Source organism: Hypanus sabinus, chromosome 6 (assembly GCF_030144855.1).
Source record: "Hypanus sabinus isolate sHypSab1 chromosome 6, sHypSab1.hap1, whole genome shotgun sequence".
NCBI lineage: Eukaryota > Metazoa > Chordata > Chondrichthyes > Myliobatiformes > Dasyatidae > Hypanus > Hypanus sabinus.
Window position 1 is genome coordinate 182,450,572 of NC_082711.1, and position 25,727 is coordinate 182,476,298.

At 42.7% G+C, this 25,727-nt stretch overlaps 1 long non-coding RNA gene across 3 annotated transcripts in view; it reads left to right on the plus strand.

Annotated features, from left to right (window-relative positions):
* The window catches only part of LOC132396206 (uncharacterized), a 103,920-nt gene that overhangs the window by 26,091 nt on the left and 52,102 nt on the right, over positions 1-25,727 (plus strand). Inside the window, exons 4-7 of one of the 3 annotated variants that reach the window (XR_009512899.1) lie at positions 150-279; positions 12,242-12,352; positions 13,291-13,356; positions 20,091-20,212. This is a non-coding gene — a long non-coding RNA (uncharacterized LOC132396206). Of the gene's footprint in view, positions 1-149; positions 280-9,772; positions 10,025-12,241; positions 12,353-13,290; positions 13,357-20,090; positions 20,213-25,727 lie in introns of all 3 variants that reach the window. The other 2 variants (XR_009512898.1, XR_009512900.1) reach the window with 2 other exon arrangements.

Below are 25,727 nucleotides of genomic sequence, written 5' to 3' on the forward strand. Positions count from 1 at the left end.
CAGTTCATTGAATCATAATATGATTTTAAAAATGATGACACTGGAGCCTATTAGGGCTAATGTGCCTATATTGTTTGAAAATGTAATTCAGTTCCATCCACAATCTTAATACTTGGTCCATTACCTTTCATGTGGCTCTTCATGCTCAGTCAAGTATGATGGTGAAGGTTTTTGCCTGTTCTACTACATGAAGTGGATTTCAGATTCCCAAGTCTCCTGGTTCAATCAAAGGAGGCTTCCACTGGGAGGAAGCATCGCTCTGGGAATGTTTCTGTTAAGGTTTTCGTTTTGTTTTTCTCTTACTGTACCTGGTATAGTAAAAGGTGGTCGTGTGTTCTTCATGCTGGATGTTGGAGTCCTGGGAGACCAAGTCTCCCTGGGAACTGTGTGGTGACCCAGCTGCAGCTCCTTGAAGACCATGTTAGGGATCTGGAGCAGCAGCTGGATGACCTTCAGCTTGTACGGAAGAGTGACAAGATAATTGATCAGAGTTACAGGGAGGTCGTCACCCCCGCAGTTACAGGAGACGAGTAGCTGGGTGACTGTTAGGAGGAATGTAAATATAAATAGGCAGTTAGAGCAGAGCACACCTGTGGCCATTCCCTTAAAAAATAAGTACACTGCTTTGGATGCTTCTGTGGGGGATGACCTCCCGGGGGAATACCACGGTGACTGTGACTGGGATACAGGCACTGAGCATGGATCTGTGGTGCAGAAGGGAAAGAGAGATGGGAGTGGTAGTGATAGGGGACTCAATAGTGAGGGGAACAGATAGGAGATTCTGTGGACGCGAACAGGGCACCTAGATGGTATGTTGCTTCCCAGGTGCCAGAGTCAGACACATCTCAGATCACATCCGCAACATTTTGGACAGGCAGGGAGATCCGCCAGATGTTTTACATAAGAACATAAGAGATAGGAGCAGGAGTAGGCCAATCGGCCCCTCAAGCCTGCTCTGCCATTCAACAAGATCATGGCTGATCCAATCTTAACTCTAGTTTTCACCGAATCCCACAAGGCAACAGTGCCAACTAACAGGGCACCATGCCACCCATTTTATTTTATTATTCATCCCGCCCAAACCCATGTGATCACCCGGGGAAAAAAAACAATTTGCCAATTGAGGAGAAAAAAATCTGGAAACTTCCTCTCCGACCCATCCAGGCTATCGAAAACTATTCCGGGGGATCACATGGCTGATCTAAACCTAGCCTCATGTCCACTTACCTGCTCGCTCACCGTATCCCCTAATGCCATTTTTATCCAGGAAAATGTCTATTGTGGCGACCCTTTTCCTGGCGTATCCGAACCGACTCACAATGAGATAGTCTACGGGGGTTTGCGAGCACAGAGCTTTGGAGCCTCTGCGCCATGGGGGGCCGGTTGACAGAGGCTTAAAAGTGAGGCTGAAGTTTTGGAATAAAGTTTTTTCCTTCGACTGCAGTTACCGACTCCGTGTCGTAATTTTAGCGCTGCGTGTAGCACACCGCTACAATTGGTGACCCCGACGGTCCAGATGATTTTTGGACCAGAAATGACCGACGCCGCCTCTGTTCATGCGGTTTCGTTGAAACTGCCGGGTTTCTGGACACAGCGACCGAACCTATGGTTCCAGCAAGCCGAAGCCCAATTCCACGTTCGCCAGATCACCTCAGAAGACACCCGCTACTACTACGTGGTGAGCTCCCTCGACCAGGACACAGCGGCCCAGGTCGCGGAGTTCGTACAGTCGCCCCCGGCAGACGGCAAGTACACGGAATTCAAAGCCCTGCTCCTCAGGACTTTCGGACTCTCACGGCGCGAGCGGGCTGCCCGTTTACTGCACCTGGATGGCTTGGGCGACAGACCTCCATCGGCTTTAATGAATGAGATGTTGTCTCTCGCCGGCGAACACACACCCTGCCTCATGTTTGAGCAGGCATTCCTGGAGCTGCTGCCCGAGGACATCCGCCTGCTGCTGTCCGACGCGGATTTCAGTGACCCCCGGAAGGTGGCAGCCTGGGCGGACTTGCTGTGGAACGCCAAAAAGGTGAGCGGGGCGTCCATCGCACAGAACACCCAGCCCCGCTCCCGGCAGCAAACCAGTCCAGGCCCGGCCGCAGAGCCCGCCAACCCCCGGCCCAATGAACACTGGTGCTTCTACCACCAGCGATGGGGCGCAGAAGCCCGCCGTTGTCGCCCGCCCTGCAAGTTCCCGGGAAACGCCAGGGCCAGCCGCCGCTGATGGCTACGGCGGCTGGCCATCGGGATAGCCTCCTGTATGTGTGGGATAGAAGGTCGGGACGCCAGTTTTTGGTCGATACTGGTGCCGAGATCAGCGTTTTACCTCCGACGAGTTACGATACCTGCAGCAGGGCACCGGGTCCCCCCCTGAGGGCCGTGAACGGCAGCACTGTAAGGACCTATGGCACCCGTCCGGTGTGGCTACAGTTCGGCTCCAGCCAGTTCACGTGGGACTTTACACTGGCCGCCGTAGCCCAACCGCTTCTGGGTGCGGATTTTTTGCGGGCTCACAGCCTACTGTTCGACCTGCCCAGGAAGAGACTGGTCCACGCCGAGACCTTTCAGACGTTCTCCCTGGGTGCAGCCCAGTTGCCAGCCCCTCACCTCGGCTCCATCACGCTGTCCGACAACGACTTCACCAGGGTCCTGGCGGAGTTCCCATCGGTTCTGGCACCGCAGTTCACAGCGGCCATGCCCAGGCACGGCGTACAGCACCACATCCCGACCCAGGGACCACCCCTCCACGCCAGCGCACGAAGGCTTCCCCCGGACAAGCTCCGACTGGCGAAGGAGGAGTTCCAGAGGATGGAGGAATTGGGGATCATCCGGCGGTCCGACAGCCCATGGGCCTCCCCCCTGCACACGGTGCCCAAAGCGACGGGGGGCTGGAGACCGTGCGGTGACTACCGCAGGCTGAACGAGGCTACCACACCGGACCGCTACCCTGTGCCGCACATTCAGGACTTTGCAGCAAACCTGCACGGCGCACGGATATTCTCCAAGGTAGATCTCGTCCGGGGATACCATCAAATCCCGATGCATCCTGACGACGTCCCCAAAACGGCTCTCATCACCCCTTTCGGCCTTTTCGAGTTCCTCCGCATGCCGTTCGGCCTGAAGAATGCCGCACAGACGTTCCAGCGGTTAATGGACGCGGTGGGACGGGACCTGGACTTCGCGTTCATCTATTTGGATGACATCCTCATAGCCAGCGGCAGTCGTCAGGAGCATCTGTCCCACCTCCGTCAACTCTGCGCCCGACTGAGTGAGTACGGTCTTACAATCAACCCCGCCAAATGCCAGTTCGGACTCGATACCATTGACTTCCTGGGCCACAGGATTACTAAAGACGGGGCAACCCCTCTGCCCGCTAAGGTAGATGCGGTCTGCCACTTCCCCCGACCCACCACGATCAAAGGCCTTCAAGAATTCGTAGGTATGGTCAATTTCTACCGCCGCTTCCTCCCTTCAGCTGCCCGGATCATGCCCTGTTCACCCTGATGTCGGGTCCGAGCAAGGACATTACCTGGGACGAGGAGTCCGCCGCCGCTTTCGTTCAAACGAAGGAAGCTTTGGCGGACGCCGCAATGCTAGTACATCCCAGAATGGACGCCCCTACCGCCCTCACAGTGGATGCATCAAACACGGCAGTCGGTGGGGTGCTGGAGCAACACATCGCAGGTCGCTGGCAACCCCTGGCGTTTTTCAGCAAACACCTGCGGCCAGCTTTGGAGCCTCTGCGCCATGGGGGGCCGGTTGACAGAGGCTTAAAAGTGAGGCTGAAGTTTTGGAATAAAGTTTTTTCCTTCGACTGCAGTTACCGACTCCGTGTCGTAATTTTAGCGCTGCGTGTAGCACACCGCTACACTATCTCCGTTTTGAATTTATTGAGTGTAATAGCTTCCACAGCTCTCTGGGGCAGTAAATTCCACAGCCCTCTGAGTGAAGAAATTTCTCCTCACCTCAGTCCTGGAACGGCATCCCCTTATTTTAAGATTATGCCATCTAGTTCTAGTTTCACCCATCATTTGGAACATTCTCCCCACATCCACCCGATCAAGCCCCTTCACAATCTTATATGTTTCAATAAGATCACCTCTCATTCTTCGGAACTCCAATGAGTAGAGTCCCAATCTACTCAACCTCTCATCATACATCAACCCACCCATCCCCGGAATTAACCTAGTGAACCTTCTCTGCACTGCCTCGAGAGCCAGTATGTCCTTTCCTAAATATGGACACCAGAACTGCACGCAGTACTCCAGGTGTGGTCTCACCAATACCCGGTACAACTGCAGTAAGACCTCCCTGTTCTTATACTCCATCCCCCTAGCAATAAAAGCCAGCATTCCATTGGCCTTCTTGACCACCTGCTGCACTTGCATACTAACTTTTTGTGTTTCCTGCACCAGGACCCCCAGATCCCTTTGCACAGAAGCACTTTCCAGTTTCTCCCCATTTAGATAATAACTTGCTCTATTATTTTTCCTGCCAAAGTGCAAGACCTCACACTTGTCTGTATTATATTTCATCTGCCAAATGTCTGCCCAATCACTCAGCCTATCTATGTCCCCCTGCAGGGTTTCAATGTCCTCCGCACTCATTACACTCCCTCCCATCTTTGTGTTATCAGCAAACTTCGATATGTTGCACTTAGTCCCTTTCTCCAAATCATTAATATAGATTGTAAAGAGTTGGGGTCCCAACACCGACCTCTGCAGAACACCACTAGTCACCAACTGCCAGTCTGAGAATAAACCATTTATCCCAACTCTCTGTTTTCTGTTAGAAAGCCAATCCTCCACCCATGACCCATGCCAGAATATTATCCCCAATCCCATGATTTTGATACATATTGATACCAATGACATAGGAAGGAAAAGCAGGGGACCTAAAAAGAGATTTTAAAGTGCTACGTAGAAAGCTAAGAAGCAGGACCTTCAGGGTAGTAGTTTCTGGATTGCTGCCTGTGCCATGTGCCAGTGAAGGTAGAAACAGGATGATTTGGCAGATAAATGCATGGCTGAGAAGCTGGTGCAGGGGGCAGGACTTCAGATTCTTGGATCATTGGGATCCCTTCTGGGGGAGGTAACTGATTGAACAGTTTTGAACCTGAACCTGAGGGGGACCAATATGTTCATAGGCTGGTCTGTTAGAACTGTTAGGGAGGATTTAAACTAATTTGGCAGGGGGGTGGAAACCAGAGTGAGGTTGCAGTCAGGCTGTCAGGAAGAGCAGGTAGATGAATTTCTTTACTCAGAGAGTGGTAGCTGTGTGGAATGAGCTTCCAGTAGAAGTGGTAGAGGCAGGTTCAGTATTGTCATTTAAAGCAAAATTGGATAGGTATATGGACAGGAAAGGAATGGAGAGTTATGGGCTGAGTGCGGGTCAGTGGGATTAGGTGAGAGTAAGCGTTTGGCACAGACTAGAAGGGCCAAGATGGCCTGTTTCTGTGCTGTAATTGTTATATGGTTATATATGATTATATGATGGGACATAGTCGCAGGCCACAGGGTGAGTATCAGTACATTAGGGATGCAAGATCAAAAAGGGTAGCAAAATGCAATACTCAAGGTTGTATCTCAATGCATGGAGTCTAAGAAATAAGATGGATAATCTTGTTGCACTATTAGATTGCCAGGCATGATGTTGTGGCCATCACTGAATTGTGGCTGAAGGACAGTTGTAGATGGGAGCTAGATGTTCAAGGTTACATGTTGCATCAGAGGGATAGGAAGGTAGGCAGAGGGGGAGGCGTGGCCCTACTAGTAAAGAATGGCATCAATCAGTAGAAATATGTGACATAGGCTTGAAAAATGTTGAATGAAGAAACTGCAAAGGTAAAATGATCCTGATGGCAGTTATATACAGGCCTCCCAACGGTGGCTGGGAGGTGGACCACAGGTTATAACAGGAAATAGAAAAGGCAAGTCAAAAAGGACAATGTTATGATAGTCATGGGAGATTTTAACATGCAGGTGGATTGGAAAGATCAGGTTGGTAGTGGATTTCAAGAGAGTGAGATTGTTGAATGCCTAAGAGATGGTGTTCTAGAACAGTTTGTTGTTGAGCCTACTAGGGGATCAGCTATACTGGATTGGGTGTTTATGAAACGAACCGGAGGTGATTGGGGAGCTTAAGGTAAAAGAATCCTTAGGAACCAGTGATCACAATATGATTGAGTTCAACTTGAAATTTGATAGGGAAAAATTCTGATGTACCAATATTTCAGTGCAGTAAGGGAAATTACAATGGTATGAAAGAGGAGTTAGCCAAAGTAAATTAGAAGGAGCTGCTGGCAGGGATGTCAGCAGAGCAACAATGGTGAGCGTTTCTAGAAAAAATGAGGAAGGTGTAGGACATACGTATTCCAAAAAGGAAGAAATATTCAAATGGCAAAATAGTGCAACTATGGCTGACAAGGGAAGTTAAAGCTAATGTAAAAACAAAAGAGAGTGCATACAACAAAGCAAAAATTCGTGGGAAGATAGAGGATTGGGAAGTTTTTTAAAGAAGTTTTAAAAAAAGCTACAGAGAGCAACTAGAAGAATCATTAGAGGGGAAAAGATGAAATGGAAAAGTAATCTAGTAAATAACAAAGTGGATAGTAGAAGCTTTTTCAAGTATCTTAAAAAAAAGAGAAATGAGAGTGGATATAGGACCACTAGAAAATAAAGCAGGAGAAATAACAGGGGACAAGGAGATGACAGATGAACTAAATGAGTATTTTGCATCAGTCTTCACTGTGGAAGACACTAGCAGTGTGTCAGATGTTGTAGTGTATGAAGGAAGAGAAGTGGGTGCAATTAGTATTACAAGGGAGATGGTGCTCAAAAAGTTAAGACCTAAAAACACACAAGTCATACATGTACATCTGTGGAGGCCAGGTCATTGAATGTATTTAAGACAGATTGATAGTTTCTTGATTGAACATGGCATCAAAGATTATAGGGAGAAGGCTGGGAAATGGGTTTGAGGGGGAGAATAAAGGATCAGCCATGATTAAATGACAGAGCAGATTTGATGGGCCAAATGGCCTAATTGTGCTCCTATGTCTTATCATCTTATAAAGAAAATAGCAGTACAGCACAGTAACAGGTCATATAGGTCATGATTTTTGTGCTGACCATTATGCCTATCAAAACATCCCATAGGTCCACATCCCTCTATTTCCTACCTGTTCAAATCTCTGAATAAATGTCTTTTAAAAATTGCTATTGTATCTGCTCCTACCACTACCCCGGCACCTATAATTCAGATACAAAACTTGTAAAATTAGCTTTACCATTAGCCTATGCCCTCTAGTTTATTTAATAATTCATCCTGTCCATCTCTCTCATAATTTTATCTACTCCTATCAACTCCCTCCTCTGCCTGATGCTCCAAAGAAGACAATTTGAGTTGATCCAACTTCACTTTGTCACTAATAGTATCCAATCCAGGCAACATCCTAGATCTTCTTCACAATCTTCAAAGTATGTCAGGATGCCGGAGCAGGGATCCAATTGCAGACCCAGTACTGTGCACACAATGACATTGTTACATGATCAGCAACAATGAATATAGAACTTAGGTAGATTTTGTAAACAAACTTAAACATTTAAACTCTACTCAACAAAAGTGAAAAGTCATTCTATTTTGTTCTTTGCTTAAAGTGGGTAACTCTAGAGAATTCAGGAAGGTGTGAATTTGGGTTATGCTTCCCCCTGGAACTTTGGAATATAGAGTTTTGTAAAACACTTCAAAAGCTTCTTGAATTTCACTTAGCTTAGTTTTTTTTTCTTGGATCCCTAATTTTATGAATTGTATTTTTTGCTATTTTTTTTTCCCAGTTTCCAAACCAGTATTTTCATAGACTTAGGTCCACTTTCATAATGTCTTTGTTTCAGAAACATTAAATTTTTCTTGATTTCTTGCATAGCCAAACTATTAATTTCATTCCTAATTTTTCAAAATTTCCTGTATCCTGTGCTAAATTCAATTTGTGGTTTTTTCTTTAGTTCCTTCAGTCTATTTTGTAATTCCTCTAATGTTTTATTCCTTATTTTTTCTTATAAAATATTGCTATAATTTTCCCTCTTAAGACAGCCTTCAGAGTATCCCATAGAACGGGAGGTGAAACCTCTCCATTATCATTGAATTCTAAGTAGAGACCAATTTCTTTTTTAATTTGTTCCTTAAAGTATGGATCATTGAGTAGACTTGAATTTAGTTTCCAAATAGTATTCTTTGGTTGTAGATCAAAATCAACAGATAAATATATAGGTGCACGGTCACTTATGTCTATTGACCCAATTCCACAGGTGTTTATTTTGTCTTTATCTTTTCCAAATGTTATGAAATAGTCTATTCTTGTATATACAGAATGGGGAGCAGAATAATGAGTGTAATCCCTTCTGTCGGGGAAAAGGTCCCTCCATATATCAATTAAACCAACATCCTCAAAAAGTGTATTAACTTTCTTATGTAAGGATTTTGTTTCATAGGCTTTTCTATTGGAAGAGCCTAACTTTGGTTGTAATTGTAAATTTAAAGTCTCCCCCACATATCAGGAGACCTTCTGTTTCCGCTACCGTAATATCAGTAATTTTATGCAGGAAACCAATATCACTTCCCAGGGGTGCATATATATTCAATAGAGTAACTGAATTTCCATCTATATTCCCCCTTACCAGAATACATATGCCCTCATCTCCCATTTCAAATACTTTTTCAAAATTTAGCTTACTTGAGATAATACCAACTCCTCTCCTATGTCCTAATTTATAGGAGGAGAAAAACAAATTAGTGAAGCCCATTCTCTTTAGTTTTCTATGCTCATTATCACTTAAGTGAGTTTTCTGTAAATATACTACATGGGCTTGTTCTTTTTTTCATTTTGGATAAAATTCTATTACATTTGATTGGATTTAGTAGTCAATTGACATTAAAAGAAATGAATTTTACTTTGTCCTTAGCCATCTGTATTTATCTGTCAATGTATCATTGAAGTTAGAATAAAACTTAACCGATCTACTCCCTGAACAAGAACGAACCAAGAAATGCAAATAACAAAAAGGCAATGAAGGTGTGATTCTAAGGCTGAGGTCTCTAGTAGATGACCCTGGGTTGAGCTAGAGGAAATGTCTAGCTGTGGGGGATAACCCCTCCTACTTGTGAGTTGAGGGCCCCCATTGCAGTATTCATAAAAGTCAGTGAAGAAATCCATTACACAGAAAAGATTTCTGAATGTAACACACACAGTAAATGAGTGAATAAAGAATAACTGAGTAATACAAAATCTACATTATAGTAAGTATTTCTCGAGATAGGTATATCACCGTCTATTTTGCTTCCATTTAGCTTCTCAACATTTTTTAAAGTTAGCCAAACCTTATGGCTCTTCTAGAGGGGGTGAGGGCTGTCTTTGGAAAACTCTGTCTCTTCCTGATGTACTTCTCTCACCCTCCTTCCATCTCCTGCCTTTTCGATTCTCGCACTGTTTCCCAAGCAGAGCAGGATAATTCCTCTGCCAGGCTTTCCCTCGGTTTGATCACATTGATGGGCAACCCTCTGGCCTTCATGTCTGTAGTCGCCTCTGACTACCTGATACAGTTGGATCCCATTTTGATAAAACACTCGAAGTTTAGCAGGGTACGGAGTTTGAAACCTAATCCTTTCTTGCTTTAGTATTTGCTTTACTTCAGAGTATTCTTTATGTTTCTGCAGGGGGTAATCTTGATCAAAATGTATTAATTTATCATCTAAAAACACCCTCTTCTTACTCCAGGCCCTTCGTAGAATCTCCACCTTGGTACTGTATCAAAGGAATTTAACTACTATTGAGCGTGGCTTATCTTCTGTCTCGGGAAGGCTGCGGGATGATTGCACGATGTGCCCTCTCAGTTTCCAGCTCCATAGTCAGAGGACTTCCCAGCGTGTCCCGAAGCAACTTTCGTACAAACTCCATCATAGACAAACCCTCCGCTCCTTTGGGAACGTTGTATATCCTGATATTTTTCTGCCATGATCTTCCCTCCAGGTCAAGCAGTTTACTTTCTTGTTGATTTAATAATTTTATAATCTTACTGAGCATTTGTTCCATGTTTTGCACACAATCTTCCACCTTCTGAATTCAAGCCTCTGCCACCACTATTTTTTTGATTGACATTAGCAAGCTCTGACTTTGTGGTTGTTGTTTTATATCTTTTTGGAACTCCCATATCTCTTTCAGAATTTTCATCATGTTTGCTGCTTCATCTGAACAATGCCCATTGTCAGCCTCGCTAGCACGCAGTCGGGTAGAAGAGCTGCTCGCTGCACCTCTCTCGTCCACAGGCTCCACAATGTTGCTTTTTTTATTTTCATTCTTTTTCCCCATTCTTGCCCCTCTTATCAGATCAAATACTTACAAAAAATCTTTTATTTGATGGATTAACAGGGCAAAATACAAGTTTTTCTAAAGGAGCTATTGACTTAAGCTGCCATTCTGGACAATAACATCACCGGAACCTCTACAGGGATTATCTCAGATGCAGGCCAGTTTCCTGGACGAATATTTGATAAGGTTGATCCTTTTTGAAACCACCAAACAATACAAACTTTACTCAATCCTTTGGGGTCCCTTACTTCAGTAAAGTCTTCACTCTCCAGCTACACTGCAAAGGTAGATCAAACCAAAACTGGTAGTGTTTGGTGAAACTGCCAGCAATAAACTTTGTGACTTAAGATAGAAAATAAAACTCTACTTTAAAACAAAACTGCATCATGAGACAAATACACAGCAGAATGGAGTAACTGACAAATTAAATAACAAATCAACTGCATAACAGGGGTTTCCCATTATATACCTGTTGAGAACATGTCATCATGTGACCTCACACCAATGGGAAAATTACATCATGTGACCTCATACAAACAAGAAAATTACATCACCCCAGCATCCCAAGACAATTACACTATGCTTATAAGATACTCAATCACATTATGGGTCATAAGACAGTGGCAAGATACCCACAGGGTATATAATATTAATTGAGTACAAATGCCAAGGTGCAAACAAAGTTGGTATCAAAGTTCAGGCAAAGATCAAAACATCCAGAGAAACCCAAAAACCAGAATCAGGAAACAGGCAGAGTCAATATTCAGATAGACAGAGCACAAACCCAAGGTACAAACAAAGTCAGCATGAAAGTTCAGGCAGAGATCAAAACATCCAGAGAAATAAAAAAAAAAGAGAATCAGGCAGAATTAATACTCCAACAGGCAGAGTACAGATACAAATACTGAAAAGGCTCAGGAAAACTCACTGGCACAATCTGGTAATAAATAGGTGATAACTCAGGACTGAAATACACTGAGCAATAAACAGAGAGGCAGATGATAGGTGGAACACAATGAGACACAGGTGGCAGCAATACAGGTAATAATGAGAAACAGAAGAGAGAACGAGTACTCAGTAATACAAGGGCCAGAGTAGAGCAGGAGCAGGGACAGGAGCACACAGCAATAAAAAAACTGCACAGACTGACATCTAGGGGGAAACACACAAAAAGACAGAGTTCAACTGAAAGTTACATTCTCTTGCAATACAGTGACCAGAACTGCACACAATATTTCAAATATGTCTAACCAAAGATTTAAATGGCTACACAATAACTGCCAACTTTTATACTCAGCATCCAAACTGATGGGGTATGGGCAAAACTCAGGCAAAAGGGATTAGCTTAGATGGGAACCTTGGTCAGCAGGAACCAGTTGAGCCAAGGTGCCCATTTCAATGCTGTACGACTGTCTATGAGAATGGTTTAGATTGGAATCTTGATTTGCATGGACCAGTTGAGCTGAAGGGCTGATCAAAATAATTAATAGACTTTTAAAACAACAAGTTTGTTTATTGACACTTACTGACACCTACAGGGATGGCTGACTCCACTATCCCAAACCTTGTACAATTTGAACAACAGACCTTTACCCTAAGGATTGTTGATGATCAGAATGAACAAGTATACCCCAGAAATGGAGGAGGAAACAGGCATTGAAGAAAGGGTTCCCACAGTAGGATGGAAAGTATGAGCGTACATTCCAAATTCTCTGGTTTGCAAGGGGGAGATTGTAGCAAATGGAGATGGTAACATTTACTGGGTACCAATATAAGGGGCAGATAAACTGGTATGTTTAAAAAGGGAGAAATTGAACAAATTGGAATGATTTAAATTTCTGTAAGAATGATAATAACAGACACTTTGTTTTCTCCCAGGTGAAATGACAGCCCTGGAATTAATCTTGTCAATGGCATAGACCTTTCCCTGGGCAGAGGCCACGGTCTGGGCATGCAGGAAGAACATACAAAGGTCATCTATAGAAGAAGGTATCCTCCAATACAACACATATACATTTGCAAAATATAACCATGATTAACTGTGATTAGGTTTGCATTACTCTAAATAAAGTATGGGACTGGGGAACAAATAGTGGATATGAACTTATCATTTTATTATTTGTGCTTATAGTGTAGCTTATTTTAGCTTGTAGTTTATATAGAAATGTCAATACCTCCAGTTGAACTGTCTTTTTGTGTGTTTCCCCCTAGCCATCAGTCTGTGGTTTTGTATTGCCATGTGCTCTTGTTTGTTTTCATGCCCCATGTGCTCCTGTCCCCGCTCCTGTTCTACTCCGGCCCCTGTATTACTGAGTACTCCGCCGCTCACCTGTTTTGCTGCGACTTGTGTCTCATTGTGCTCCACCTATCATCTGCCTCTCTGTTTATTGCTCAGTGTACTTTAGTCCTGTGTTTTGACCTGCTTGTTGCCAGATTGTGCTAGTGAGATTTCCTGAACTTTCCAGCATTTGTATCTGAACTCTATTGGAGTATCAATTCTGCCTGTTTCCTGATTCAGTTTTTTGGATTTCTCTGCAATTTTTGAACTCTTGCCTGAACTTTGATGCTGACTTTATTGCCCCCCCCCCCTTGATTTGCTACTCAGTAAATATCACAGTATTTTGACTGTAATTGGGTCCCTGCTTCAACACCCTGACAAGAAGTTCAATCATAATCCCATGACTTAAGTTGCTATATTATAATGATTCTAGTTAAACTGTTTTAACATAATCTTTGTATAATTTGCTAATAAGGAATCAAGGGGTGGAGTGTAAGGAAAGAGTTAATTGGGATTCTTCCTTGGTACACACCAGAATAAAATGGAAATCTGAAGACAAAATGATGTCACTTTGGAATATCGTGATAGTCTGGAGATGTGCACAAATGCACTTCCCAGAGAAGAGATAATAAATGTTTTTTTTTCTTAGAGACCTGTTGAGGGGGGAGAGGGCAAAGGGAAACTGTCCTTCCCTGGCATTAGTCTCCCTTCTTAGGTGAGTTGAAGTTAAGGTTCTAAAGTTTCACAGTGCAACAAGATATCACACTATAGCATACAGTATACTCATAATTGCTTCTTTGATCAAATAAATTCATTGCTTGCAAGCTAATTATGAGAACTCCCCTGGAGATGGTTCCAATAAGTTTAGCAATTCCATATAAATGTTGTATGATGCCTCTTCATATCTTAAAACTCAAAATTCTTAGTTGTTTCCCAAATATTAACAAGTGAAAATGGACTAGATCTTACCTTGGTCTGAACCAGGTACTGTAAATACATCAGTGTTCTGCTTGTTTAATCTTTTATAGAGGTTTGTGTAGAAATGGTCTTTGATCACTTTCTGAAACTGTAAACTTGTCAATGCAGGAGCCTGTGCTCTCAGCACTACATCCACATCATCTGGCTTGAGAGGAATTGATTGAAGAATCAGAATCATGCAGAGAAATAGACACTTCAGCCCACTAAGTCCGACCATAAAGAACCCATTTACCCTAATTCTATTTTAATGGTTTCTCTTTACACAGATTTGATAGAAGTCAAATACATTATTTTATGTACAATACAGGTGTAATGAAAAACTTATTCGCAGCAGCATCATAGGTGTGCAGCATTTTAAGAGCCATTAACAAAAACTACATAAACTATATACAATTTTTACAAGAAAACACAATTAGAACAAACAAAACTAAGTCCATTTTAGTGCAAAATTATGAGAAGTGACAAGGTCTTTTTCACAAAGTGGAAATGTCAGATTGTAATTCTTAAGGATGTGATCTATGATGTTGGAAATGCAATCTGATTAGGGAGTGCAGCATTGTTTTGTGCATGGGAAATCATGCTTCACATGTGCTTTAAACCTTTTGAATAGATTACTAGGAAAATTGATACAGCAAGGCAGTAGAAATCGTATACATGGAATTAAGGTTTTTGACGAGGTCCACATGATAGTCTGGTCCATGGCACATAGGAATCATGGAGTTTTGATTAAAGAATCAATACCCACTTGCCTTTCCAATTACACCCACATTTTGTAAAAGGCAACAAAATTAATCCTTCAGAAGATCTTTGGAAGGTCTGGAGAGTTCTTCAGCAATTATATTCCATATGTTTATGATTGGTACACAGACTAATATTGTTAAGTTGACATTTTTGCAAACAATTGGATCTGTTCAGGGACCTCTGCTCTTTGTGATTTTTATAAATGACTTAGATGCGGAAGTGGAAACATGGGTTAATAAGGATAGCGTAGAAGGTTGTCCTAGGTTACAACAGGACATTGACAGGATGGTAGTTGGGCAGAGAAGTAGCAGATGGTGTTCAACCATTAAAAGTGTACAGTAGTACACTTTGGAATGTCAAATTTGAAGAATGCATACAGAGCTAATGGCAGGATTCCTAGCAGTGTAGAGGAAGAGAGAGATCTTGGGGTCCTCGCTCATAGATCACATAAAGTTGCTGCTCAAGATGATAGGATTGTTAAAGGTTATGGTGTGTTAGCCTTCATTAGTTGGGGGACTGACTTCAAGTGCTGTGAAGTAATGTTGCAGCTCCAAAGACCACCCTTGTTCAACCACACTTGGAATATTTTGTACAGTTCTAGTTGCCTCATTATAGAAATGTTGTGGAATTTTTATAGAGGGTGCAGAGGAAATTTACCAGGATGCTGCCTGGATTAGAGAGAATGTCTTATGAGAATAGATTGAGTGAACTAGGATTTTTTTCTTTGGAGCGAAAGAGGATGAGAGGTGATCATAATGCTATTAGTTTCAAAGTAAATATGGAAAAAGATAGGTCTGGTTAATAGGTTGAGATTCTGAAATGGAGAAAGGTCAGTTTTGATGGTATCATAAAGGATTTAGCAAGTATGGATTAGGACAGGCTGTTTTCTGGCAAAGGACTACATGAAGTGGGAAGCCTTCAACAGAGATATTTTTAATATACAAAGCTTATGTATGTCTGTCAGAGTAAAAGGTAAAGATACCAGGTGTAAGGAACCTTGGTTTTCTAGATAAATTGAGGCCTTTGTAAGGAAAATAGGGAGCTGCACAGCAGGTATAGGCAGGTAAGAACAAATGAAGTACTTGAGGAGTAAGAAAAATGCAAGAGAACATTTAAGGAAGAAATCAGGAAGACTAAAAGAAGGCCTCGCCCTGGCAAACAAGGTGAAGCAGAATCCTACAGGATTCAACAGATATGCCAAGAGCAAAAGGATTGCACAGGACAAAATTGATCCTCTGGAAGATCAGAATGGCATTCAACGTGTGGAGTCAAAAGAGATGGAGAGATCTTAAATGATTACAGGAAGGAGCTTAAGAAGGAAATTAGGAGAGCCAGAAGTGGCCATGAGAAGGTCTTGGCGAGCAGGATTAAGGAAAACCCCCAGGCATTCTCCAAGCATGTGAAGAGCAAGAGGCTAAAATGTGAAAGAATAGGACTTATCAAGTGTGACAGTGGGGAAGTGTGTACGGAACCAGAGGAAATAGCAGAGGTACTTAGTGAATACTTTACTTCAGTATTCACTATGGAAAAGGATCTTGGTGATTTTAGTGATGACTTGCAGTGGACTGAAAAACTTGAGCATGTAGATATTAAGAAAGTGGTTGTGCTAGAGCTTTCAGAAAGCATCAAGTTGGATAAGTCGCCGGGACCAGATGAGATGTACCCCAGGCTACTGTGGGAGGCAAGGGAGGAGATTGTTGAGCCTCTGGCAATGATCTTTGTATCATCAATGGGGACGGGAGAGGTTCAGGAGGATTGGAGGGTTGCAGATGTTGTTCCTTTATTCAAGAAAGGGAGTAGAGATAGCCCAGGAAATTTTAGACCAGTGAGTTTTACCTCAGTGGTTGGTAAGTTGATGGAGAAGATCCTGAGAGGCAGGACTTATCTACATTTGGAGAGGTATAATATGATTAGGAATAGTCAGCATGGCTTTGTCGAGGGCAGGTTGTGCCTTATGAGCCTGATTGAATTTTTTGAGGATGTGACTAAACACATTGATGAAGGAAGAGTAGTAGATGTACTGTATATGGATTTCAGCAAGGTATTTGATAAGGTACCCCATGCAAGGCTTATTGAGAAAGTAAGGAAGCATGGGATCCAAGGGGACATTGCTTTGTGTACCCAGAACTGGCTTTCCCAAAGAAGGCAAAGAGTGGTTTTAGACAAATCATATTCTGCATGGAGGTCGGTGACCAGTAGTGTGCCTTGGTGATCTGTTCTGGGACCCTTACTCTTCATAATTTTTATTAATGACCTGGATGAGGAAGTGGAGGGATGGGTTAGTAAATTTGCTGATGACACAAAGTTTGGGGTGTTGAGGATAGTGTAGAGGGCTTTCAGAGGTTGAAGTGGGATATTAATAGGATGCAAAACTGGGCTGAGAAGTGGCAGATGGTGTTCAACCCAGATAAGTGTGAAGTGGTTCATTTTGGTAGGTCTAATATGATGGCAGAATATAGTATTAATGGTAAGACTCTTGGCAGAGTGGAGGATCAGAGGGATCTTGGGGTCCAAGTCCATAGGATGCTCAAAGTAGCTGCGCAGGTTGACTCTGTGGTTAAGAAGGCATATGGTGTATTGGCCTCCATTAATTGTGAAATTGAATTTAGGAACCGAGGGGTAATGTTGCAGCTTTATGGACCCTGGTCAGACCCCACTTGGAGTACTGTGCTCAGTTCTGGTTGCCTCACTACAGGAAGGATGTGGAAACTATAGAAAGGTTGCAGAGGAGATTTACAAGGATTCTGCCTGGTTTAGAGAGTATGCATTATGATCAGAGATTAAGGGAGCTAGGGCTTTACTTTCTGGAAAGAAAGAGGATGAGTGGAGACATGATAGAGGTATACAAATATTAAGAGGAATAGATAGAGAGGACAGCCAGCACCTCTTCCCCAGGGCACCACCGCTCAAGAGGACATGGCTTTAAGATAAGGGGTGGAAAGTTCCAGGGGGATATTAGAGGAAGGTTTTTTACTCAGAGAGTGGTTGGTGCGTGGAATGCACTGCCTGAGTCAGTGGTGGAGGCAGATACACTAGTGAAATTTAAGAGACTATTAGACAGGTATACGGTGGAATTTAAGGTGGGGGGTTATAAGGGAGGCAGGGTTTAAGGGTCAGCACAACATTGTGGGCCAAAGGCCCTGTACTGTGCTGCGTTGTTCTATGATCTATGTTCTATGTTCCCTGGATTGGGGAGCATACCTTATGAAAATGGGTTGAGTGAACTTGGCCTTTTCTCCTTGGAGTGACAGAGGATGAGAGGTGACCTGACAGAGGTGTACAAGATGAGGAGAGGCATTGATCGTGTGGATAGTCAGAGGCTTTTTTGCAGGGCTGAAATGGTTGCCACAAGAGGGCACAAGTTTAAGATGCTTGGGAATAGGTACAGAGGAGATGTCAGGGGTAAGTTTTTTACACAGAGAGTGGTGAGTGCATGGAAAGAGGCTTTTGGATAGGTACATGGAGCTTAGAAAAATAGAGGGCTATGGGACACCCTTGTAATTTCTAAGATAGGGACATGTTCGGCACAACTTTGTGGACCAAAGGGCCTGTATTGTGCTGTAGGTTTTCTATGTTTCTATGATATTATTTACATCTGTATTTCCTCAGGAGATGAACATCAAGTCAATAGAAGTGATGCAAAGCAACATCAACTTCATGGGCCCTTTGCAGATTCAGAGGAGGAGGTGTTTGCTACCTTGAGGCAAATTAGAGTGGATAAATCTCTAGGGCCTGACAATGTGTTCCTTCGAACCTTGTAGGACGCAAGTGCAGAAATTGCAGGCACCCTGGCAGAGATATTTAAATCATCCTTAGTGACAAGTGAGGTACTAGATGATTGGAGGATAGCTAATGTTGACCCGTTGTTTAAGAAAGACTCTAAAAATAAATTGGAATAAATCAGAATATTATAGGCTGGAGTGCTTGACATCAGTGGTGGGGAAGTTATTGGAAAAGACCTGTACTCTAAGGGACTAGATAAATGAGTATCTGGATAGACATGGGCTGATTAAGGATAATCAGCATGGCTTCATGTGTGGTAAGTTATGTCTAACCAGTCTGCTGGAGTTTTTTGAGGAAGTTACCAGGAAAGTTCATGAGGGCAAGGCAATGGATGTTGGTCTACATGGATTTTAGCAAGGCACTTGACAAAGTCCCAAATGGGAGGATGGCCAAGAAGGTTCAGTCACTTGGCATTCAAGATGAAGTAGTGAATTGGATTAGACATGGGCTTTGTAGGAGAAGCCAGAGAGATGTTTGCCCTCTGACTGGTCTTGTGAATAGAGGAGTGCCAAAGATTTTGATGCTGGGTCCGCTGTTGTTTATCATCTATATCAATGATCTGGATGAGAATGTGGTTAACTGGATCAGCAAATTTGCAGATGACATTGGGGGTGTAGTGGAAAGCGAGGAAGATTATCAGAGCTTGCCGTAGGACCCAGACCAACTGGAAAAATGGGCTGAAAAATGGCAGATGGAATTTAACTCAGACAAGTGTGAGTTGTTGCTCTTTTGTATGACCAACCAGGATAGGTCTTATACAGTGAACGCTAGAGCACTTAGCACTGCTGTAGAACAAGGGTATCTGGGAAATTAGGTCCATAATTCATTGAAAGTGGCATCACAGTTTGGTAGAATTGTAATGATAGCTTTTGGCACATTGGCCTTCATAAATTAAAATATTGAGTACAGGAGATGGGATGCTATATTGAAGTTGTATAAGATGTTGGTGAGGCCTAATTTGGAGTATTGTGTGCAGTTTAGGTTACCTATCTATAGGAAAGTTGTAAGTAAGGTTGAAAGAGTACAGAAAAAAAATTACAAGGATGTTGCTTGGACTGGAGAGCCTGAGATATAAGGAAAGATTAAAGAAGTTAGAACTTTATTCCTTGGAACGTCGAAGGTTGAGAGGAGATTTGATAGAGGTATACAAAATTATGAGTGCAGAGATAGAATAAATACAAGTAGGCTTTAATCCACTGAGGTTGGTTGGGACTATAGCTGGAGGCCTTGGGTTAAGGGTTGAAGGTGGAAAGTTTTAAGGTGAACATGAGGGGAAACTTCTTCACTCAGAGTGTCTTGAGTGTGGAATGAGCTGCCAGTGCAAGTAGTGTATGAGAGTTCGATTTCAATGTTTAATAGAAGTTTGGATAGGTATATAGATGGTAGGGTTTGGAGAGCTATGGTCCTGTTGCAAGTCAATGGAAGTAAGCAGTTTAAATGGTTTGGCATGGACCAGATTGGCCTGAAGGGCTTTTTTCTGCTGTACTTTTCTATTTGACTTGATAGAGGTATAGTACAGTAGATGATAAGTGGCATTGACTGAGTGGACAGCCAGAGATTATTTTGCAAGGCAGAAATGGCTAACACAAGGGGGGAAATTTTCAGATAAAAGTTTGGGAGGGTGTCACAGGTAGGTGCTTTTCTTCGCAGATTAAGTGTTGGGTGTGTGGATTGTCCTGCCTGGTGTGGTGGTAGAAGCAGATACATTAGGGACACTTAAGATATTTTAGATAGGTAAATGGATGATAGCAAAAAGGAGGGCGACGTGGAAGGGAAAGGTTAGATTGAGTCTGGAGTACATTAAAAGTTCGGGACAAAATTGTGGGCTGAATGGCTTGTACTGTGCTTAATGTTCTGTGTTATAATTTATTAAGATTACTATGTAGCAACCGAGCATCCAATATAATTCTTCCATACCATTTTACAAATTTGTAAATGTTCTCGTAGCAGAAGAATGAAGGCCAAGCAGAATACTGGAAGAGGATTGTAGGAAGGATGATCCATACCAATGATGTGCTGATCCCAAACATACAGCACGGTTTCCATGTTCAGGTATCCTATAAATATAGGTAAGTCTTTCAGATCCTTGAATCATGACCACTAGAAAGCTTTACTATTAAAATAATTCAATAGGTGAAGAAATTAAAGATTGGATTATAGGATGAAAACAACTCTATATGTATTACTTTTAACTGGTAAAAAAAGAAGTAAAATATATAATTTATTTTAAAATTTGATTTTTGGTATCTCCCTCAACTTTCCTCCACTCACCTTAAATAATATTTTCTGGTATTGGTCCTCACTGCCCTGGGAAATGTATCATAAATTTCAAAGTACATCTATTATTAAAGTCTATATACATTATCTAACTTTGAGAATTGTCTCCTAACAGGCAATCACAAAACAAAGAAATCCAAAAGAACCCAGAAAAAAGACTGTCAAACTCCCAATGTGCAGAGAGGAAAAAAAAAACAAATTATGCATATAACCACAAGCAAATTGCATTCTGAACTGAAGACCACAAAGAGAGTCCAAGGTCCACAGTTCAGCAGAGAACTGAGTAAACATTGCAGAGCAGTGAGCTGAACCGGCCTGTCCCTCAGCTCAGCCCCAATACCCAGACCTTTTCCATATATAACCATATAACAATCACAGCACGGAAACAGGCCATCTTGGCCCTCCTAGTCCGTGCTGAACCCTTAATCTCACCTGGTCCCACCTACCCGCACTCAGCCCATAACCCTCCACTCCTTTCCTGTCCATATACCTATCCCATTTTATCTTAAATGACACAACTGAACTGGCCTCTACTACTTCTACAGGAAGCTCATTCCACACAGCTATCACTCTTTGAGTAAAGAAATACCCCCTCGTGTTTCCCTTAAACTTCTGCCCCCTAACTCTCAAATCATGTCCTCTAGTTTGAATCTCCCCTACTCTCAATGGAAACAGCCTGTTCACGTCAACTCTATCTGTCCCTCTCAAAATTTTAAATACCTCGATCAAATCCCCCCTCAACCTTCTACGCTCCAATGAATAGAGACCTAACTTGTTCAACATTTCTCTGTAACTTAATTGCTGAAACCCAGGTAACATCCTAGTAAATCGTCTCTGCACTCTCTCTAATTTATTGATATCTTTCCTATAATTCGGTGACCAGAACTGCACACAATATTCCAAATTTGGCCTTACCAATGCCTTGTACAACTTTAGCATTACATCCCAACTTCTGTACTCAATGCTTTGATTTATAAAGGCCAGCGTTCCAAAAGCTCTCTTCACCACCCTATCTACATGAGACTCCACTTTCAGGGAACTATGCACAGTTATTCCTAGATCTCTCTGTTCCTCTGCATTCCTCAATGCCCTACCATTTACTCTGTATGTTCTATTTGGATTATTCCTGCCAAAATGTAGAACCTCACACTTCTCAGCATTAAACTCCATCTCCATCTGATTCTTCTAACCGGCATAAATCTCCCTGCAAGCTTTGAAAACCCACCTCATTATCCACAACACCTCCTACTTTAGTATCATCGGCATACTTACTAATCCAATTTACCACCCCATCATCCAGATCATTTATGTATATTACAAACAACATTGGGCCCAAAACAGATCCCTGAGGCACCCCGCTAGTCACCGGCCTCCATCCCGATAAACAATTATCCACCACTACTCTCTGGCATCTCCCATCTAGCCACTGTTGAATCCATTTTATTACTCCAGCATTAATACCAAACGACTGAACCTTCTTAACTAACCTTCCATGTGGAACTTTGTCAAAGGCTTTGCTGAAGTCCATATAGACTACATCCACTGCCTTACCCTCGTCAACATTCCTCGTAACTTCTTCAAAAAATTCAATAAGGTTTGTCGAACATGACCTTCCACGCACAAATCCATGCTGGCTACTTCTAATCAGATCCCGTCTATCCAGATAATTATAAATACTATCTCTAAGAATACTTTCCATTAATTTACCCACCACTGATGTCAAACTGACAGGTCTATAATTGCTAGGCTTCCTTCTAGAACCCTTTTTAAACAATGGAACATGAGCAATACGCCAATCCTCCGGCACAATCCCCGTTTCTAATGACATATTAAAGATCTCCGTCAGAGCTCCTGCTATTTCTACACAAACTTCCCTCAAGGTCCTGGGGAATATCCTGTCAGGACCCGGAGATTTATCCACTTTTAAATTTCTTAAAAGCGCCAGTACCTCCACCTCTTTAATTGTCATAGGTTCCATAACTTCCTTACTTGTTTCCCACACCTTAGACAATTCAATATCCTTCTCCTTAGTGAATACCGAAGAGAAGAAATCATTCAAAATCTCTCCCATCTCCTTCGGTTCCACACATAGCTGACCACTCTGATTCTCTAAGGGGCCAATTTTATCCCTCACTATCCTCTTGCTTTTAATATAACTGTAGAAACCTTTCGGATTTACTTTCACCTTATTTGCCAAACCAACCTCGTATCTTCTTTTAGCTTTTCTAATCTCTTTCTTAAGATTCCTTTTACATTCTTTATATTCCTCGAGCAATTCCTTTACTCCATGCTGCCTATATCTATTGTAGACATCCCTCTTTTTCTGAACCAAATTTCTAATATCCCTTGAAAACCATGGTGCTCTCAAACCTTTAACCTTTCCTTTCACCCTAACAGGAACATAAAGATTCTGTACCCTCATAATTTCACCCTTAAATGACCTCCATTTCTCTATTACATCCTTCCCATAAAACAACTTGACCCAATCCCTTCGCATCCCTTCGCATCCCCTCTAAATCCCTTCGCATCCCCTCAAAGTTAGCCTTTCTCCAATCAAAAATCTCAACTGTAGGTCCAGTCCTGTCCTTCTCCATAATTATATTGAAGCTAATGCTATTGTGATCACTGGACCCGAATTGCTCCCCAACACATACATCTGTCAGCTGACCTATCGCATTCCCTAACAGGAGATCCAACACTGCCCCATCTCTAGTCGGTACTTCTATGTATTGTTGCAAAAAATTTTCAATCTGGCCAGCACGTAAATTGATGTCCAAACATCAGGTTTAATTGCCTCAATATGCTCTGTGGCCTGGACTCTGCTACCTTGATTTGGCCTGCACCTGATGTTTCCAATTTGGCTGGCGCTTAACTATTTGTCGCAGCATCGGATTGAGTTGCTTTGTTCCACTTTGGGGCCTGGATCTCACTGCTTGATTCAATCAGTACCTGCCCTTTCTGCATGCCACGGGCCCATTGCCCATTCGGTTCCATATGAAATTGCCTCCAAGTCCAAAGGGAAGTTACAGACTATTACTTGCGATGATCATTTGCCCGGAAAAGTATTTAGTTTTTTCCTAGTTTCGTTAGCCACCAGCCAGAAGTCGCTGAGATTCACCAGCATCACCTTAAACCAAAACTTTATTCTATCATTTTTATCTTGAAGCTTTTATGAATGATTTAGATTTATATCCAGTGGTTCTGATGAAGATTTTGCAGATTATATGAAAATTTGCAATACAGTTAACATTGGAATACCGCACAGATGCAGCAGGAGTGTTCCTGTGCAGGTCCGACAAAGAGCTTGAAAAAGCAGCAAGTTTTTTGACGTGAGTCATTGATTAGAGTACTGTACAGATACAACAGAAGCATTCTTGCGCAGGTCTGATAATGAGCTTGAAAAAAACCAGTCTCTATAAAAGTGTGCTACCACTTAGCGGAGAGGTCATCATGAGAGAGTAGTCTTGAGTCAGAGTAGTAAGGCTTTGGCTCAACAGGGCTTCAGCGAGAATAGGCAGAAGCTAGGTAAGCTCATCCCTTATTTCATATTTAACTCTAGAGAGAACAGTGTTCTGTTCTGGCTGGCAGCTGTGGGATTTCCAGAAGATTCCCAGCCTCCTCAATGGCCACATCTGCACCAGGAGCATCAATATGCAGTTCCTTAGAAACCGTGTTAGTGAACTGGAGCTGCAGCTTGATGATCTTCGGCTTGTTAGGGAAAGTGAAGCAGTGATAGATAGGAGCAACAGGAAGGTAATCATCCCAAGGCTGCAGGAGAAAGATAAATGGGTGACTATCAGAGAGGGAAGAGAGAACATCAGATAGTGGAGAACACCTCTGTGGCTGTCCCTCTCAAAAATAAGTACTCCATTTTGAGTACTGTTTGGGGGGGGGGGGAAACCACCTAGTTGGGGCAAGCAACAGTGGCCGTGCCTCTGGCACTGAGTCTGGCCTTGTGGCTCAGAAGGGTAGGGAACTGAAGAGTAATAGGGGACTCTATAGTCAGGGGGACAGAAGGTGATTCTGTGGACGTGAAAAGGAAGCACAGACGGTGGTTTGCCTCCTAAGTGCCATGGTCCAAGGTGTTTCTGGATGCATTCCTGAAAAGTGAGGATGAGCAGCCAGAAGTTGTGGTACATATTGGTACCAATGACATAAGAAGAAAAAGGGAGGAAGTCCTGAAAAAAGAATACAGAGAGTTAGGAAGGAAGCTGAGAAGCAGGATCTCAAAGGTATTAATCTCGGAATTGCTGTCTGTGCCACGCGACAGTAAGGATAGGATTAGAATGAGGTGGAAGATAAATGTGTGGCTGAAGAATTCGAGCAGGGGGCAGGGATTCAGATATCTGGACAATTGGGACCTCTTCTGGGGCAGGTGGGACTTGTACAAAAGGAATAGGTTACACTTGAATCCGAGGGGGACCAATATTCTTGCAGGCAGATTTACTAGAGCTGTTGGGAGTGGTTTAAACTAATATGGTGGGGGGGGGGATAGAGACCCAGATGATAGTGCTGAGGATGAGCCAGCAGTTTTACAAGTAGATGATGGGTGTAACATGAATGTATAGAAGGACAAACCAATGATTGGGTACAAATGCAAACACACCACAGAGGCAAAATTTAGAACACAGGACTGAAAGTGCTGTATTTAAATGCGCATAGCACTTGGAATAAGGTGGATGAACTCATGACGCAATTACAGATTGGTCATTATGATGTTGTGGGCATCACTGAGTCGTGGCTGAAAGAAGACCATAGTTGGGAGCTTAACATCAAAGGATATACTTTGTATTGAAAAGACAGGCTGGATATGTGGTGGTGTGGCTCTGTTGGTAAGAGATAAAATTCCATCTTTAGAAAGAGATGACACAGGATCAGAGAATGTTGAATCTTTGTAGTGGAGTTAAGAAATTGCAAGGATGAAAAAACTATTATGTGAATCATATATAGGCCTCCAGATAGTAGGCAAGAGTGGGTTTGAGATTGCAAAGAGAGCTGGAAAAGGCATGTAATAAGGGTAAGAACACAATTGTAATGGGGGACTTCAATATGCAAGGGAATTGAGAAAATCAGGTTGGTGTTGGACCACAAGAGAGAGAGAATGTGTTGAATGCCTACGAGATGGCTTTTTTGAGCCTATTCATGGAAAGGCCACCTTAGATTGGGTGTATTAACTCTGATCTTATTAGAGACATTAACATAAAGAACCCTTAGGAGGCAGTGATCATAATATGATTGAATTCATACTGCAATTTGAAAGGGAGAAGCATAACTCACATGTATCAGTATCCCAATGGGTTGAAGGGA